General features: G+C 43.4%; 2 protein-coding genes across 2 annotated transcripts in view; one reads left to right on the top strand and one right to left on the bottom strand.

Moving 5' to 3' along the window:
• LOC309565781 (transmembrane protein 272-like) overlaps window positions 1-20,186 on the top strand; it is a 150,700-nt gene that overhangs the window by 84,916 nt on the left and 45,598 nt on the right. The gene's annotated exons all lie outside the window — the stretch shown is intronic.
• LOC309565999 (uncharacterized protein) overlaps window positions 1-20,186 on the bottom strand; it is a gene marked incomplete at both ends in the record, with an annotated part of 492,320 nt that overhangs the window by 26,875 nt on the left and 445,259 nt on the right. The gene's annotated exons all lie outside the window — the stretch shown is intronic.

Genomic DNA, 20,186 nt, shown 5'->3' on the forward strand with positions numbered 1-20,186 from the left:
GTAGCCTGAGCTACGGTATACCGGTACAGGATTTCCACACAGCCAGCGTCTTGTGAGATTACATCTACCGGTAATACTTATACTTAGGTTACCTTGGAGATATTATACTCGGCGTATAAGACGACCCCCCATTTTTGGGGGATTTTTTTTTTTTTTTTTTTTTTTTTACTTCAATAAATTTTTATTGATTTACAAGGTAGTAAGTAACATAAGAACAAACCTCCAACATGGAGGATAACATAGGGAGTGTTACAGTTAACAAGGGGAGGAAGAGGAAAAAGTACAAAAGGTACAAAGGTGTATCCAGTTCAAGTCTCTTAAGCAACAAGGTACAGTTAGTACAGATGTAAAATCATTTCCATAACATTGAAGGTAAAGAATAGAGGGTAGGACCGTCCTCCCGAGCCCAGAACCCGTAGGGAGCAACGTCTCCAGGCAAGGGAGGACTAGTTCCCTGACTCCATCCTAGAGAAGTTTAGGACAATTTGTTATCAGGTGTAAGAAAGGGCCATGATGCCCAGGCTAGTTGAAATTTATTGTAGGATAGGTTATTAACTGACAGTGCTTTCTCAAGTACATAGTTTTCGTTTACCAAATGTATAACTTCAGAGAGGTTTGGAATGACTTTGGATTTCCAGTTTCTAAGTATTAGGTTCCTGGCAGCTAATAGGATGTGGATTATTATTTGTCTATACATGAGGGGATATGTGTCAATGTTGAGGTTTAGGAGGGCTAATTCAGTGGTTGGTTTCCTCCGTATACCAGTGCACGTAGCAATGCACTGGAATACGGAGTTCCAATAGCTTTTTAAGGATGGACAGTTCCATAGTACATGTGATAAGGTACCGGTCATGCCACAATCACGCCAGCAAAGGGGTGAGAAGTTGGGTATCATCTTGGACAGTCTGTACGGAGTGTAGTACCATCTATTTATGATTTTGGACATCATTTCCCAATGGTTGGTGCAGTGGGAGAAACTATATGTGGATTTGATTGCTTTTTGCCATTGGGTCAGCGTGAATGTTTGGTTTAGGGATTTTTTCCATTTAGTCATGTGATGTGATTTCTGGGTTAGTGAGTCTGCTGTCAAAAAAGAGTATGCTAGGGAGATTCCCTTGCGTTCTGGTTTGTTTGCCGTAATGAAGTGCCACGTTTGGGAGTTGGTGTGGGTTTCCAGTAGTGGATGTTTGGACAATAACAGTAGTATTTTGGAAAGGGATACCGACGTATCTGGAGTCATATTGAATTCTTTTGTAATCGTTTCTTTAGTTTTGAGAGTATGATTATTATAGAATTGTTTTAGGTATCTGATGCCTAATTTTTCATAATGATTTATGTTTAGTTTTTGAATTTTGGATGGTAATATTCCTATTGGAAGAGGGTTAAGATGTTCTAAATTTAGGGTGGGTTGAGATTTAGAGATAGTTCTCCAGGCTTGCAGGGACGATTTAATTGTTGGTGGTAATTTGTTCCAGCTCCAGGGAATCCATAGGTAGCTTAACAGTAGCCACTTAAGATTTTTGGTCAGAGCTAGATATTCTTCAATAGAGGCCCATAATGGGGAGTCGTGTTTGATGTCCCAGTGTTTCAGTTGGTCTATACGTGTCGCCCAGTAGTAGGCTGAGAGGTTCGGTAGGCCTGCACCTCCCATATATTTGTGTCGTGAGGGTGTTATACGCTATTCTTGCTTTTTTTCCGGCCCAAATATACCTCCGTAGGATGGTCGAGAGGGCATTAAGCTGTGTTTTGGGGATGGGGATCGGTAATGTTCTGAATATATAGAGTATTTACATTTTAATTGTTGCCATTCTGGCACCCCAGGACATATCCACTTTTTCAAATCTTTTAAGGTCGTCTGTGATTTTCTTTTTAAGTTGTTTAAAGTTAGTTGGGAGTAGTTCGGAGGGACGTGGGGTAACGGAAATTCCTAGGTAGGTTATTTTTTCTGAGGTCCAGGGGAAGGGGCATGTTAGTTGAAGGTATTGTTTGACGTCTTGTGCTACTTCTAGCTCAAGTACACTTGATTTGGTAGGGTTAATTTTGTAATATGATATTTTACCAAATTCTGTTAGGATTTTGTGGGCTATTGGTAGTGAGGTTTTTGGGTTGGTCAGCATTAGAATTATATCATCAGCGAATAGGTTAATCTTGTGTTCTAAGTTTCCTGTTTTAAACCCTGTGATTCCTGCTTCTGATCGTATTGCTTCTGCTAGGGGTTCTATGGAGAGATTAAAGATAGAAGGTGAAAGGGGGCAACCTTGTCTTGTGCCGTTTGTGATGGGGAATGGTCTGGAGAGGGCCCCGGATGTGAATACTTTGGCAGATGTATGGGAGTAAAGGGCAAGGATAGCCGATAGTATATTACCAGTTAGACCGAATTTGAGTAAAGTTGAGGTCATATAGTCCCAATTGATTCTATCAAACGCCTTCTCTGCTTCCAAGGTTAGGAGCAGAGAAGGCGTTTGCTTTGATCTGGCCATATGTGTTATATTGATTATGCGTCTTGTGGCATCCGAAGTTTGCCAACCGGGAATGAAGCCCATCTGGTCTTTTTTGACCAGAGTGTGCATCACTTTCTGTAGTCTTTTAGCCAGTATTTTTGCAAAGATTTTCAAGTCCGTGTTTAGTAGGGAGATCGGTCGGTAGTTGCTAGGTAGTGATGCGTCTTTACCTGGTTTAGGTATTGTCACTATGTACGCCTCGAGCATGTCTTTAGGAAATGAAGCCAAGGAGATTGCTTTGTTGAATACATCGGTTAGGTTTGGTGTAAGGAAATGGTGAAAAATTTGGTAGTATTCGCTCGGGAGTCCGTCAGGTCCGGGTGATTTCCCATGTGGGAGTGTTAAGATTGTCTTACGGACTTTGTCTGTGGTGATAGGTTCATTAAGTTGTGTTAATTGGGAGTCAGAGAGGTGGGGGAGATTAAGTTTGTCCAGAAATTGTAAAATAGATTCTTTAGAGGGTTTAATGTTGGTAGGGTTGGTGTCTAAGTTGTAAAGAGAACGATAGTAATCTGCGAATTCGTTCGCTATATCATTAGGGTGTGTAAGTTTATGCGGGGAGTGTAGTTTGTTTAGGTGGGTTATTCTGGATTTTGTTTGTTTGGTTTTTAATCGACTTGCTAGTAGTTTCCCAGCTTTGTTGGTATGTGCATAGTAGTTTAATTTTAGCTTTCTTAGTTGAATATCATGTTTTTCTAATAGTAATAAGCGGAGTTGGTATCTCAGAGTGCTTAGTTCGTTGGACAATTTTGGTTGTGAGTGTTTCTTATTTTCTACTTCTAGATTGTGAATTTGTTTGAGGATTTCTGTTAATTTTTGGTTATATTTTTTTTCTTACTATGGAATTTTGCTGTATACATATTCCCCTCATATATGATTTGTGTGCTCCCCATAGTGTCCAGGGATCTGACACTGATGGAGAGTTAATTTGCATAAATTCTTGTAGGTGTTGTGACAGGTGTGTGTTGTTTAATTTGGATTGTAGGTTCCTGATGTTGCATCTCCACACCTGTCCCATACCGCTAGGGAATCCCTCGTCAACGGTTATCTCAACCACCGCGTGGTCAGACCACGTGATGTCCTTGACAACAGCCGAGGAGGTCCTTCCCAGTATGTGCCAATCTGTAATGAACATGTCTATTCTTGAATATGTTTAGTGTCTAGCCGAATAGAATGTATAGTCTCTCTCTGTAGCGTGAAGGCATCTCCACGTATCATACAGACCTTCCTTGTGGAGTAGTCCTTGAAAAGAGATTTTCCTTCCTTTCGTTGGGGTTGAAGAGTCTATAGTTGGGTCTGTCGTCGAGTTGAAGTCTCCGCACAGTAGTAGGTTGCCATACTTGACCTCGTTGATCTTCTTTATCAGTCGTCGTAGGAATCACAGTTGATGGGTATTGGGTGCATACAGTGCCACCAAGGTTAAAGGAAGGTTGTTAAATGTTCCAGTTAGAATGATGTATCTTCCATCTGGGTCCGTGATGAGGTCCTTAATTTGTGTAGACACTGTATGTTTTATTGCTAGTAGGACTCCTTTCTTCTTAGTGGATGAGTTCGCAAGGAAGATATGAGGGAAGTCCTTATGAGTACATTTAGGGTGGTTCTGATCTTGGAAGTGGGTCTCTTGGACCGCTACTATGTCCGCCATAGAAGTTTTGACTTCATTACAAAGTGCAAATCTTTTTGCGGGGTGATTAAGGCCGTTGGCATTTATTGAAATGCATTTAAAGGGCATGGTGAGTCATTAATTTAATCGAGTTGGATATTTGTTGGTGTTGAAGTAGGATGCTTAGGGCAGTGTCCTTGTCGTTCATGCAGGTGGATTTTAGAGCTCTTGAGACTGGATAACATATAACTGGGGAATTTGTTAGAACAGTAGAACATTCGTAGTAAAAAGGGGACCAGGGTTTTGGTCCGAGATCAACTCGAGAGGTTGATAGAGGGTTTTTGAAAAGGGCCATGAGGAGAATCATCATTCCTTAGGCCTGGGACCTTGTTGCTGATACGATGAGGATGAAGCGAATGCAGGACCTCCATGGTTGTATTTCTGTTTTTCCTTTTTTTTCCTTGTCGCCAGTTGCCATTCCTCCTCCAGAGGTAGGTGTTGTGGTTGGCGATGTTGTGAGATGTCAGGGGGGGGCAATATGCCCCATTTCTGGAGCAAGGATATGCCGTCATTCAGGGTTGATATAGTGGTTGTGGTTCCGTTGTGCGTGATTGAAAGTAACGCAGGGTGTTTCCATTTATGCAGAATATTGTGATTCCGCAATGCTTTCGTGATGGTTGACAAATTTTTCCTTTTTTGTAGTGTGTGCCGGGACAGATCAGGAAGGTTTTGTAATTTAGCAAATTCAGGGGGAAGTTCGGGGTTCCTGCGGAATGCCGTCATTACTTTCTCCTTGGTTTGGAAGAAATGGACCCGCAGGAGTACATCTCTCGGTATGTCAGGAGATAAAAACGCAGGTTTAGGTATCCTGTGGATTCTATCGATTGTTAATTCCATTGCTGACAGGGTTGGTGCTAGTGATGACAATAGTTTGGTTGCATGCTGTTCAAGCTGTTGTGGTAGGATTGACTCTGGGATCCCTCTTAGTTTAAGATTATTTCTTCTGGATCTATCCTCTAAGTCAGCTACTTTATCTTTGAGCCAATCTATGTCTTCGGATTGTCGGTTATGTGCGTCAACCATGGCATTGTGGGATAGAGCGTGTTTGCTGACAGAGTTTTCCACTATGTTGAGTCTGTTTCCCATATTTTGCATTTCGTTTTTAAATTGATGCATGTATCCCATCACATCAGCGTGTAAAGAGGTTCTGAATGTGTGCATGAATGAGTGCAGCATGACATCTGACATTGGATTGCCAGTGGTAGGATAAGAAGCAAAGGGAGCAGTATTATGCAGGTTATGATCCATGCTGGGGATCTGTGGCAGTGATGAGTATGTCATGTTAGAGGTCTGTGTCTGTCCCTGTTTGGCTGGTGATACAAATCTTGCTTTATTCCTGACAGGGCTTCTAGATGTAGGTGATCCGGGTGAGGATGATCCTGAGAATCCCCCACTATCAGGGTTTCCTACCTTGCAGATCGTTTGCTGGATGGGTCTTACCGCTGTGTGCTGGGCTGGAGGTTGTGCTTGTAGGAGGCGGGTCATCTCTGGTGGTTCCCCGGGGTGTTGGCTTCCTGATGAGCCGCAGGAGTCGGCTGTGGAGGTCCTGTATGCTGATCGGTCCCTTATGGCTGTCGCAACTCCCGATCTAAGCGGCCATCAGCAGCCACGCCCCCCTTTGGGGGATTTTTTTGAGGTTCAAAAGTAGTCTTATAGGCCAGAAAATACAGTGTATATATATATATATATATATATATATTACATACACACACTTTTTTGGGCCAACCTAGGGTTCATATTGATTTGAAATGTTCAGTCTCACACACTGACTGCTCACCTCTAGCTGCCACCCGCCTGCCGACCTGTAGAAGCCGCATCGGAAAATGCGGCTGAAATTACTCTGCGGCTGTGGTCCCCTAGTCCCTGAACAGACACCTCCGACCTCCCACTCGCAGCACAGCTGTTTTTGCCGGCCCGCACCTGACCACAGTTAGTTATTGGTAATACTGGCACATGTTGCAGCACCAGCTCTGGTGCTCTGGGCACACCCGGCATACCCCCTGTGCATGCCTATGCCTATAAGTACAAAAGGTGTCAGTCTTCCAAATCCCCTGAGCCATTGCATAACTACTATTTCTCCTTAAAGCCTAACTCCAGCTATTCGTTTTTTTATTTTGAAGAGAGAATGGGAAAGAACTAAAATTTTTTAAGTTTTTTTTTTTTTATGTCGATGACCCCACTGGGGGGATTTTTCTTTACGGTCTTTGTGACACTAGAATGAAAAATGAGGGGTGAGTTTTTCACTGAAGCACAATAGCACAGACAGTAATAAAAACGTTGTAAGAACTTCCCGCCCTTACCATTTACTAAAAATGTGTTTGGTTGGATAGACCTCTCATCACTTGACAGTAGCTGTAAGGCTTCCAACCTTTCTACACTCTTTACAAAGCAAAATAAAACAATGCCTGGAGTTGAGCTTTAAGAAAAAAGCTGAATTAATACTTTATTTGCATTTAAAATTTGTAAAACATTGTAATATTCTCCTGCAGATAACATTGATGTGTGTATATTCTCAACGTTTTTGTTTTTTTTCACATTTTATAAAAATGTATTTAGCTTGTTTTAAGGTAATAATGTTACTAGAGCTAGAAGGGGACAACACATTATGTGGAGAGGCTGCTCACCCCAATGTATCTGGAAAGAAAAAGGACAAAATGGGCCCCCAGGGGTTTTAGGCAGCAATGAGTAGAACTATATGTATAAAAATAATATCTTTATTGAATTTTTTTTTTTATAAAATCCATTAAAAAATAGAGCGTAAGCTATGAGCTTGGTTACAGTCAAAAACACATTAGTCATAGATTACTCAGATATAGTCACAATTGCAAAACATCACATATGAAGAGGGAACCCAGACGCGTTTCGACCTGTAAAGTGAGGCCTTTCTCAAGGGGTATATGACATCTACAAAAATATATATATATTACATAATTGAAAAACATGTAATATTACATCAGTATAATAACATTGTACAAAAGTAGGTAAACATATAATAATGTTACTAGAATAACAAAATGCAAGCAGAGTTACCCTGTTACAGAATATATTAAATGCACACTTTTCTGAGCGTCAGCAATACTAATATTCTTGAAGAGTTACAGGCCCCTCTGCTATTCAGTATTTTCACGATTGTCATATTGTGTGTCCTCCCCTGGCCATTGTGGTTTCTCCTGCTGTCTGCTAAATCACCACAGTGTCCTGTAGTGACATAGTAGCCTGCAAGAGGAACAAGAGCGTCCAGTGGGGGACACACTATCTGACAGTCCCAGGAGTGTTGCACAGCTTTCTGTATTTTCATAACAAATGCGTTTTTTTTTTTTCGGTACTTTTTACATTCCAAATTTATGAACTTCTTTCATTTTAAAGTGATCCTGTCACTAAACTGAGGGTTCAAACAAAAGATTTGCTTGTAAAGAAGAAAGTAAATGCTTACCTCCTCTGTCCTCGATGCTACTGAGCTCCATTCCATTGAAGAGAGATCACTGGCTGACGTTTCTTCAGAAACTGACATTTCCAGGAGTTTTTTTTTTCCAGGTCCCTACAACCTTGGAGGACACAGTGGACATTTAATTTCTAATGGTTGGTTGAGGGAAGTAACAGCCACAGGATTTAAGACACAGTTTTTATCTCCTCCTAGACAGGCTTTTCAATTTAAATCTCCATTTTTCACTGATCTGTGACTCAGTTCGAGACACTACAGATGCTTTTTGCCCAGAAAGGGTCCTTGTGTTTTTATTCAAACATATTCATAGCAGTAAAATGAGACTGATCTGTCTGTCTCATCCTGGATTTCAAGGACCCCAATGCTTTTGTCTGTACACCATAATTTGAATAAAAATAATTCAGTGGTGACCTCTTTGCAACAGAGATTTTCTGACCTTGGTAGATACTGTATCTGAGTTGTCTATGTACACATCCTTTTTTTCCCCATATACCAGGGGTAATGAATTAAAATTCAAGGAGGTACGGTTGCTAAAACTTTCTTTGGGCCGAGGTCCGAATCTGAAGTCTGTGCTATGACTCAGAACCTGTCCATCAGCGTTGCTCTTAACATAAAATATGCCCATTAGAGTGCCCCTTAACATAAAATGTGCCCATCAGCGTGACCCTTAACATAAAATAAGGGGCACGCTGATGGGCACATTTTATGTTAGGGGGCACTCAGATGGGCATATTTTATGTTAGGGGGCAATCTTATGGGCACATTTTATGTTAGGGGGCACTCTGATGGGCACATTTTATGTTAAGGGGCACGCTGATGATGGGCAAAACAAAACGTGTAAATCAGCGTTGCTCTTAACATAAAATATGCCCATTAGATTGCCCCTTAACATAGAATGTGCCCATCAGCGTGCCCCATAACATAAAATATGTCCATCAGCGTGACCCTTAACATAAAATAAGGGGCAAGCTGATGGGCACATTTTATGTTAGGGGCACTCTGATGGGCAGAACAAAATGTGCCCACCAGCGTGACCCCTAACATAAAATATGCCCATCAGCGTGCCCCTTAGCATAACATTTGCCAATCAGCGTGACCCTTAACATAAAATAAAGGTCACGCTGATGGGCACATTTTATGTTAGGGGGCACTCTGATGGGCAAAACAAAACGTGTAAATCAGCGTTGCTCTTAACATAAAATATGCCCATCAGCGTGCCCCTTAACATAAAATATGCCCATCAGCGTGCCCCTTAGCATAAAATATGCCCATCAGTGTGACCCTTAGCATAAAATGTGCCCTTCAGAGTGCCCCCTAACATAAAATATGCCCATCAGCGTGACCCTTAGCATAAAATATGCCCATCAGAGTGCCCCTTAGCATAAAATATGCCCATCAGCGTTACCCTTAACCAGGAGCCAAGCCAGAAGCCGCAAGCTGGGTCGGGGCGCGCACATAATGTCACACCCCAACTCGCTGCCTGGCTGAATGGGAGCCGCAGTCAAGAGCAGGGGGCGTGGAGCGCGCGTGACGTCACGCCCCTACTCGCGCCCCGACAGGACACGGCCGGGAGCCGCAGTAAGGAGGGGGTGTGGCGCACACACAGCAGGTCACTGGTTGCTGGGCCCCCCCCGGTCCCAGCAAACCAATGACTGAATACAGGAGGCGGCCTTGCGGTCCGGGCGAAAGCATCGTGCGGTCCGCCAACGGATGGCTGCCATATACCAACATTTTCTATGCTTTGCAATTCCCTTCAGGTTAAACACAGGTCCCACAGTGAATAACAAAAATCAAGCCTCTTTGTTGATGTCACATGATCAAGGCAGCATTGGCTCAGGGCCTGCAACACATCCTGGATACCAGGTCAGCAAGGACTTTTTGCCCATGAAAAACAAAGGCTAAGGCTGCAGATCTAGAACACTCAGACACATTGCAGGGCTTCTCTATGCTGGGACATTGCAGGTCTTGGAAATAATGTTTGATCCTCCAAGCTGGTCACCTTATTTTCCACACCAGAATTATACAAAGGGAACATACTGTTCAGATAGGACATCCCTCTTTCTCCTTTCACAGGGAGATTTGTCTCCTATTACATGTGAAGATAACGAGGTCTGAGGACCCCCCAAACTAAAGGGGGAAGTCAGGTTAAATATGGTGCCATCCAAATTGCTCTGGGGTTCATAAGTTTGCAAAAAGTAATTTATATTTAAAGTGTTACTAAACTCACAACAGTAAAATCAGTCTGTATATGCAGTAAAGCATGCTTGTTATACTTACTGTGGAACCTAAGGGGTTAATCCTCTGCATTGTGTAAAAATGCTGTTCTTCCCTTTCTTCCACTGTCCACTGATAATTTCCTAGACAGTCTATGGAGTAAGGCTGCACATGCTCAGTTTGGTGTGTATTGCTAGAGAGGTTTTTTTTTTTCTAGGGAGAGTGCATGTGTTCAGCACAGGGCCAATCAGCACTGTCCAGACAGAGGGTCAGGGGTCTTGCAGTCTCATAGGACAGTCAGAAAACTCCTCCTACAAGCTTTAACCAGTGCTTGACTGGACACTGATATAAATCACAAGATTTTCTCAATGCAAAAAAAGGAAAAGACAATTGTACATAGAAGTCTTATACAAGTCTTAAGTATCAACAAAAATGATAAGTTAAACTTTTACTATTACCCCCCACCCCCATCCTCCCCCCACATCCCCTCCATTCCTGTGCCAACCCTCTTCTCTTCGTTATCTCCCTAACTTATTCTATACATATTTCCACATATTTACTGGTTTTCTTAAAATCTATCCAGTTTTCCCAAATTTCAGAGAATTTAGTATCCTCCTCCCTGCATAGACAATCCATATTGTATATGTATTCCACTCTTTTGAACCATTCCCTCATTGAGGGTCTTTCTGGGTCTAGCCATCTTTTTGGGATCGCTCCTTTTCCCGCATTTAACAAATGTGGCACTATTGTGCTCCTATATTGTTTTATCGTTTTATCAGTACTATGAAATAAGCAGTACCATGGATCATCTGTTATCTCTATCCCTGTAATTTCTGCGATATATTGTTCCACTTCTTACCAATACCCCCGTATTGTAGGAAATTCCCACCAAATATGGATCATTGTCCCTTTCTTATTACATCCTCTCCAACATAGGCCCGATTTCTCTGGTTGGTATTTTTGTGCTCTCTCTGTTATTATGTACCATCTTGACACATATTTATAAGTTCATTTCAGTTGTTTTTAAGTCAACCGCCATGCTATGTGTTGCTTTCAGTATTTTGCTTATTTGTCGTTCCTCTAAACATAGTCCCAATTCCCTTTCCCATTTCCCAATGAATGGAGGCACTTTTGGCCCTGCTAACCCCACCAGAATTTTATAGATCTGACCAATGAAGTGCTTCACTCCCCTCTGTATTACAGAGCCATTCCAGAGGAGTACATGGAGATTGAACAAGAATTAATACAAGAGAAAAAGGTAGTAGATACAATAAAGAAATAGAACTATATTTTCAGCTAAACGAAACACCAGGAGTAACACAGGCCACGATCTGGGAAACTCATAAAGCTTATAGAAGGGGCACACTGATTTCCACAGGGGCAAGGAAGAAAGAAGAAAGGATCAGTAATATGGAAAGGTTAGTAACAGAAATCAGTGGGTTAAAAAAATACAGTGTGCTCTGGTATTAAAAAGGGATGAGTTAAAAGAGGTATTGGAGCAGGAAACAAGACAGATCTTTAATAGAGTGGCTTCAGAGAGGTATAAATGGGGGAATAAACCAGGAAAACAACTAGCAAGGACCCTAAATAAGAAAAAGGCGATAGATTTCATAGGGAAAAATCAAAAAACGGATAGACAATGTACACAACAACTGAAATAGCCAGGGTCTTCCATAGCTACTATAGCACATTATACGCAGTAAGGCAAGAAGGGACACAAGAGAGTGAGCCTCTAAGGAAGCATAAAACACAAAAATATTTAAAGGAAGCAAATCTTCCTAAGATATCAAAAGGAAAAAGCACAAATCTTAGAAGATCCAATATCTAAAGAAGAGATTATTATAGCACTAAATAAGACAGCATCAGGGGAGAGCCCAGGACCTGATGGGCTAACGATCTGATACCATAAAAAGTTCAAAAAGCAACTGATTCCACAACTATGCAGTTACATGAATGGGCTGGGGGGTGGTAAAGGAATGAGGAAAGAATCGCTACAGGCTTACATTACAGTCATACCCAAAGAAGGGAAAGATGCAATTATATGCTCGAGTTATAGGCCGATTGCCCTCCTGAACCTTGATACAAAGCTATATGCCAAGATCCTAGTCAATAGATTAAAAGAGCTGATGCTGCAATGGGTTCATACAGACCAGACTGGATCTTTTCCAGGAAGGGAGGGGAAAGCTAATGAGATAAGGACACTACTCCTATTGCACAAATTGAAAACTGGAAAATCACCAGGACTAGTCCTGTCAATAGATGCCGAAAAGGCATTTGACAGGGTAGACATGAGATTTTTGATGTATACAGTGGGATCAGTCCCAAGATGATAAGATGGATAAAAGCATTATATAAACAGCCTACAGCATTTGTAAAATGTAATTGGAATTTAGCATCAACATTTGAAATGTCCAATGAAACAAGACAGGAATGCCCACTCTCACCCCTCCTATTCGTGCTGCGATTGGAACCATTACTCTCAAAAATAAGGGGCTGTACAGATACAGGAGGGGTAAGGATCGGAGAGGAAGAACATAAAATTGCGGCATATGCCGACGGTATCTTGTTTTATGTAACTAACCCTAGAATAACAATCCCAATTGTAATAAGAGCATTAAAAAAAAATATATGGATACCGGTCTAACTTAAAGATAAACCTAGTAAAATACGAAATTTGAAATATAAGTTTGAGTAAAAAAAGAACAAGCCCTACAGAATGAATTCCCTTTCACATGGGGAAAAACAGACTTAAAATACCTGGGAATAAAATTAACCCCATCATTGGGGAAATTATACCAAGAAAACTTTATTCCTCTTTTAAATGAGATTAAAACTTAAAAAACAGCTGGCAGACCAATTTCTTGGATCGGGCGAATAAACAAAGATGGTAATAGTACTGAAAATTCTCTATAAATTTCAGATGCTGCCAATAACAATTCCCCAAGCATACCTTAGAACACTAAAATCAATCACAAGACTGCTGTATACTGCTGATATTTAGCAGTTTATATTTACTAAAATTGCATTTCCAAGCTCTGTGCACTGTGGGAGACTAGATATAGTGAATGCAGGGTCCTGGGTTTAGTAACACGTTAAGTCTGTTGCTTTTGACCCAGTCAGTTACATTTTTTTCGCAAACTCAAGTCAGCAATTTGTAATGGTTTATCAGAGTGATGGCAAACCTTGGCACCCCAGATGTTTTGGAACTACATTTCCCATGATGCCCAACTACAATGCAGAGTGCATGAGCATCATGGGAAATGTAGTTCCAAAACATCTGGGGTACCAAGGTTTGCCATCACTGGTTTATAGCTTCTAACAGACAATCCATGTTCAGGAAATGTAACCTATTAACCCTATTAAAGAGGTTGTAAACCCTTTTTTTTTCACCCTGAAAGACAAACACATAATGAGCTAGTATGCATCGCATACTAGCTCATTATGAAATACTTACCTTAGAACGAGCCCCCGCCGTGCCGCCCGCTCAGCTGTATGATGGGCGACATGTCCAGTCGCCCGTCTTCCGGGATCGCGGCATCCGGCCATCTGATTGGCCGGAGCCGCGGTGACGTCACTCCCGCGCACGCGCGCGGGAGCCGACGGTCACGGCACGCAGTTCTGAAGGAACGGCACCAGCGGCCGTTCCTTCAGAGCGCATGCGCCAGTGACATCACTGGATGCATGTAAGGTAAATATCTCCTAAACTGTACATGTTTAGGAGATATTTACAGTACCTATAGGTAAGCCTTATCATAGGCTTACCTATAGGTACAAGTGTCAGAGGAGGGGTTACTTCCTCTTTAATGGCATTGTAAACCGCCATTAGCAAAGACTTTATGGCATGTTGTAAATATTTTAGCAAGCATTGGACAATCAGCTGTATTCTTGACTGAAGATTTTTTAACTACTTGAGCCAAAATCTATTTATATTTCATAAATCCTGATCTGATAATGGTACATTAATAGCAAGTATTTGCATAAATGCTTAAGACAATCCTGATTAATTTGATAAACTACATGACTTTTTTATAACATACAGGAATGTATGTTATAACAAAGTTATAACATACCTTTGTTACTCGTTACGCCTTCTGAGGAAAGCATACCTAAAATATATATCATCTTAGTCTTCATCAAATGAGATTTCATGCTGTGCAATAATATGTTGAGTATCAGAGTGTAACATGTACTCATATGAAAATATTGATACAATTGAAAGGACTTTGTGGGAGTGCTTGCTGAAAATATCATAAACAGTTTAGCACTCCTAGCTCACACTCCTCAGAATTTTTGATTGGCTGTGTCACTTCTGTAAACAACTCCCAAAAACCAGAAAAGATGGCTGCATCTTTAGCTTTACAGCTCTGTGACTCAAAGTTTGGGCCTTGACAGTATGCATTTGGGGCAGCCGAACAGCTTAACTACATGTTCCAAAACAGCTTGGCTGTGGTCACAACTGTCTGGTCCTTGGTGGTACTACCACAGCAAACTTAGTGAAATGACCCATGAAGACTAGGGCAAAGTGAAACCCATAGGGAGAGCTTGAAACTGTAATGAAGTCCATTTGTCCCCAGCTGAAATGTTTCCAAGGTGGTGATAGTCATTGGATTAGTCTTTTCTGGGGGAGCTTTGTTCATGGTGCAAGCTGCACACTCCTGGCAACCCTATTACACCCACTCTGCTAATCATGGGCAAAATAAAAATCTACTGAGTAGTGCTTTTGTTTAATCTGCCCCAAAATGTCCACTAGAGGCATGCAGTTCTTGACAGACTTGAAGAATGTGTGGAATATTTCAAATCTGGATATTGTGTTCACAATTTGTAGAATGTCCATTTGCTCAGTGGGAATGGGTGGTTGCCGATATAGTATATTGCCCCAGGACTCAGTCCCATTGTCTCAGGATTGCTCTCACTGTAACCTGTGTCACTCCCACAAGGACAGTCTATGTCACTGTGAAAAGAAACACTGTACCTGGGCACATTCCTCGAGGGTGTAGATTTCAGCGGTCCCAGCCTAGGAGTGCAGTTAGTGACCCCTGAGGGAGTAGGAAGAGGAGGCTGGGGGCAGAACTGGGTCCACCTCCAAGTCCTCCCAATTTAAGACCACATCGTAAATCCTAAGTGGATTGCTTTGAATAAGCTGGATGTGATTAGGGCAATCAAGGTTTATTTGACAGCCATGGCTTCCCATCGAAAGACAGATTCCTTATTTGTCATTCTGTAGCGCTCCTGCGTTTTATGTATGGTGTGGATTTTCAGCTGCAGAAATATTCCACTTCAGTAGTCATGTAAGAGAAACGCTGAGATACCATTCCCAACCCTCAATGACTCATCATGTGTGGAAGGTCTCAATTCAGCAAGTAAATACACACACTCAATAAGATGTTTCCTAGAGTGACTTATGTATATAGTAACACAGTGATGATAGGCTGAAGAGACAGGTTGGGTAGAGATGGTAGAGGACAGACACTTGAAAGGAAATGCTCTTGAAAGTAGGATAGTATCAGATGGGATGTAGATAGGTTTAGCAATCATGTATGGTAGCAGATGACAGAGTAGCAGGTGGACATACAAGAGAGATCAAACCCAGTGCAGGAACAGGTGGTAGTAGGTTCAAGAGCTAGCAATCTTAGACAATGCAGATGTAGTAATAGTCCTTAGTATGCAGAGCTAGATAGTGTAAGCTTTAGTATAAAGGTTATAGAGGTTTCCCCTGCGGGGTACTTATCACTAATAGCAATGTAGTAGAGGAGAGGTTCAGCAAGAGCGGATGATCCAGTAGATCAGCGCAGCGTGGTTCCGTCAGCGAGGTATGCTTGCAAGCATGAGAGCTTCAAGCCAAGTTAGCATCAAGGTGCAAAGGTGTTTGAACGAACACATGTGAGTGAGAGCCGGCGATCTAAATAGCCATCCAGTCCGGCGCTCAGTGATGACAGCATCAGTCTTAAAGGGAAACACACCTATATGTGCTTCATCTATCTAGGTAGATGGAAAGCACCCGGAAATAATGTGATAGGAGGCACTGAGAGTGCCAGAACCTTACACATTCCCAATGGCGCGTGAAAGGGATCCCTGACATCTAGTGAAACTATCTCTGCAATGTTTTGCTCTTTTCACTGACATATTTGCTAAAAACAAAAAAACTTCTGTTACTTGCCAGTTTACCTGGGCTTTAAGCAGCAGGTATCAGTTCCCAATTGTGTAACACTGCTACTTGGTCTTTAATTCACATGTACTGTGTCCCAAGTTTTGTATGAATGTCAGCTTTGGACACGTAATGCGGGGATCCTGTAAGGTTGCCTCAACACCTCGGATTTTGCTCATCCATTTTTTTGGGACTACTACAAGAGTTTTTAAAAGTGCCTCCAATAAACACTGGTAAAATAAGGACTTTTTTAATCACTTTAAAATTATTTTCTGCAGTAGTTTATTAAAGAGAACCAGATACCAGTTGCAATAACCTACAACTCTTTACAGGCCAGAAGGTGGTCAATTGCACCTGCCAGTGAATGACTGATCTCATAATAGTCTCAAATTGATATCAAACTGATGCCATCAACACAAGGTTATAGTCTGTTGACTCAGGTCCATTTTATATTTAAAAAAAAAAGACTGCACTCTGACTATTTCATCTCTGATTATTTCTGTTAATATAATATGAGTTTTATATGTCAAGTTTGAACAGTGCTTTACAAAATAAATAGAAGATAGTTCAATTGAGTGCAACAAGGGTCAGTGGGCCCTATTTGTTGGAAAATATAGCCTAAAAGGGTAGGTCAACTGATATAAAAGTTAATAACTGAAGGATTAGCTGATGGAGAATGTAAAAGTAGTTTTTTAGGTGGAGGTGGGATAGGCTTCCTTGAAGTGATTAGTTTTCAGGGATAGCCTAAAGATGGACAATATAAGTGCCGATTGGGGTAGGGATTTCCAGAGAATGGGAGAGGCTCTTGGGAAAAGCTGGAGGTGAACATGGAAGGAGCTAGAAGAAAGGTCAGAGTTGTGGATGATTTTGTATATTCTTGTTCGTATTTTGAATTCTATTTGTTGGAAGATGCGTAAGCCAGAGTAGGGATTGGCAGAGAGGGGTGGTGGACACTGAAAGGTTGGTAAGGTGGATGAGTCTGCAAGCAGCATTCATGATAGGCTGAAGGAGGGATAGCCTAGATTTAAAAGTAAGCCAACAAGGAGGGAGTTGCAATCGTTGAGACTGTCACCTAGCAGGGAGCTCAGGCCCACGAGGGACACCAAAGAAAGACAAAGAACTTAGTACCAGGTATGTGTGTTTTTGGCAGGGGTAATGCCAGGTAAATAATTTAATTTTTATGAGTTCTTCTACTTTCGATAATAGGAAAAGGTTTACTACCATTGGGGTATAAATGTGGATGTATTATATAACCTGAAAAAATATTTATATCCCTTGACATTTTCCACATTTTGTCATGTTACAACCAAAAACGTAAATTTTTTTTTTTTGGGGATTTTATGTGATAGACCAACACAAAGTGGCTCATAATTGTAAAGTGGAAGGAACACTGAGAGCGTTCCCGGAAGCAGTGTGTGGGCTGAGCAGCAGCAAGCAGCGAGGGAGCTGTGTGGAGCGATGGAGCTGTGTGGAGGAAGAGCCAGCCGTGACGCGTGCGGGGGAGCCGCACTAGGAAACCGGGTGCGGGTGCAGAGGACCTCAGGGACCGGGATAAAGAGCAACGGTAGCAGCTGCTGTGGCGGAGGACAGATGCCGCACGGTGCTGTGGAGAGAGGAGGTGACTGGAAGCAGAGGAGGGGGAGGAGAAGACCGTTCCTGGAAGCAGAGGCAGTGTGCGAGGCAGCAGCTGCAAGCAAGGCGGGGGAGATAGCTGTTTGACAATGCTCTGCGACTGATAGTGATCTGTGACTGACTTACCGTGCTCTGCGACTGTCTGACTGTACTCTGTGACTGACTGCTCTGCGACTGTCTGACCGTGCTCTCCGATTGACTGTGCTCTGCGACTGGCAGTGCTCTGCGACTGACAGCGCTCTACGACTGACCGCGCTCTGCGACTGACCGTGCCTGACTGCGACTGACCGTGCCTGACTGCGACTGACCGTGCCCGATTACGACTGACTGTGCCCAACTGCGACTGACTGTGCCCCGCGACTGACTGTGCCCCACGACTGACTGTGCCCTGCGACTGACCATGCCTGACTGCGACAGACCGTGCCTGACTGCGACTGACCGTGCCCGACTACGACTGACTGTGCCCAACTGCGACTGACTGTGCCCCGTGACTGACTGTGCCCCGCGACTGACTATGCCCCGCGACTGACTGTGCCCTGCGACTGACCGTGCCTGACTGCGACTGACCGTGCCTGACTGCGACTGGCCGTGCCTGACTGCGACTGGCCGTGCCCTGCGACTGACTGTGCCCTGCGACTGACCATGCCTGACTGTGACTGACCGTGCCTGACTGTGACTGACTGTGCCCTGCGACTGACTGTGCCCCGTGACTGACTGTGCCCCGTGACTGACTGTGCCCCACGACTGACTGTTTCCAGCGACTGACCGTGCCTGACTGCGACTGACTGTGCCCTGCGACTGACCGTGCCCTGCGACTGACCGTGCCCTGCGACTGACTGCAACTGACTGTGCCCTGCGACTGACTGTGCCCCGCGACTGACTGTGACTGAGTGCCTGGGAGGACTGGTAAGTATCTTAGCGACCTGTGAGTATCTTAGCGACTGGTGAGTACCCCAGGTTTAGTACCAGGGGAGATAGAGAGAGTGTAGGTAAGGAATAGCAGGTCGTTACTAACTATCCCCATAGAGTAGAGGGTAATAATGTCTGACAGGATTGGGGATGCCACTCAGTGCACTTCTTGCTTCATGTATGCGTTCCTTGATGAACCAATCAAGGGTGAATACTGCTTTGCAGGATGTGTGCGACTTGTTTCTCTGGAAGCCCAGATCATGGATCTAGAAAACATAGTGGCAACACTGCGTAGCATCAAAACCTGGAAAGGAGCTTGGACATTACCCATCAGGTGCTGGCAGGGGCCAGCATAGAGGTGGGAGGAGTAGAGGAGATGTAGGCATCAGAGGTAGGCAGTTGGGTGACCGTTAGGAAGGGTAGAGGGATGAGTGCCAGGGAGGCCAGTCCTGAGTTGATACACCCCAACAAATTTGCCAAGTTGCAGGTTGAGGGGGATATCAGCTCAGAGGTGGCAGTGCTGGAGCAGGTGCCCTCCCCTCGCTGCCAGGGGAGTGGCGGATCCAGGAAGAAGGGGGGCCGAGACTCAGGAAAGGTTAGACAGATTGTGGTAGTGGGGGACTCAATCATCAAGAGGACAGAGAGGGCAATCTGTCGAAAAGATTGCGGTAGCCGGACAGTATGTTGTTTACTGGGCGCTCGAGTATGGCACATCGCGGATCGAGTAGACAGATTATTGGGCGGGGCTGGGGATGACCCAGCGGTCATGGTGCATGTGGGCACTAATGACCAAGTAAGAGGAAGGTGGAGGATCCTAAAGAACGATTTCAGGGACTTAGGGAATAGATTGAGGAATAGGACCTCCAAGGTGGTTTTCTCTGAAATACTGCCGGTACCTCGAGCCACTCCAGAGAGGCAGAAGGAGATTAGGGAACTTAACAAGTGGCTGTGGAACTGGTGTAGGAAGGAAGGGTTTGGGTTCCTGGAGAACTGGGCTGACTTCTCAGTCGGCTACCGGCTCTTTAGTAAGGATGGGCTGCACCTTAATGGGGATGGTACAGCTCTTTTGGGGAGTAAGATGGCCACCAAGTTGGAGGGGCTTTTAAACTAGGAGACGGGGGGGAAGGCTCAGAAGTAGAGTCAGTCAGGAGGGAGCAAAGGACAGAAGGTAGTAGTAGAGTCAGCAGCGACAGTAGTTCCATAACCTCAATTGGGGGGTCTGTGCGGGAAAACCTCAGACCAAACAGAAATAAAAATAATCACCATTCACTATCAATTCCACAAAACTAAGAGGGGTATATGCAAATACCAGGAGCCTAGCTAATAAAATGGATGAGTTGGAAATGTTAGTACATGAAGAGGACATAGACCTTGTGGGAATAAGGGAAACTTGGTTCGACCCCTCACATGACAGGCTGGCTAATATCCAAGGGTATTCGGTGTACCGGAAGGACAGGGTAGGAAAAAGAGGGGGAGGGGTATGTCTCTATGTCAAGAATAATGTAAGGGTGATAGAGAAGAGTGATATTATGGAAGGGATGAGTATGGAGTTTGAATCCGTGTGGGTAGAACTCCATAGGGAAGAAGTAAAGGGAAAAGTAATTGTGGGGGTTTGCTATAGGCCACCCAACCAAAGGGAGGAGGTAGAGCTGGAATTTATATCACTGTTGGGTAAAGTGG

This window comes from Pelophylax lessonae (genome assembly GCF_965119305.1).
Source record: "Pelophylax lessonae genome assembly, chromosome: 10".
Taxonomy (NCBI): Eukaryota; Metazoa; Chordata; class Amphibia; order Anura; family Ranidae; genus Pelophylax; species Pelophylax lessonae.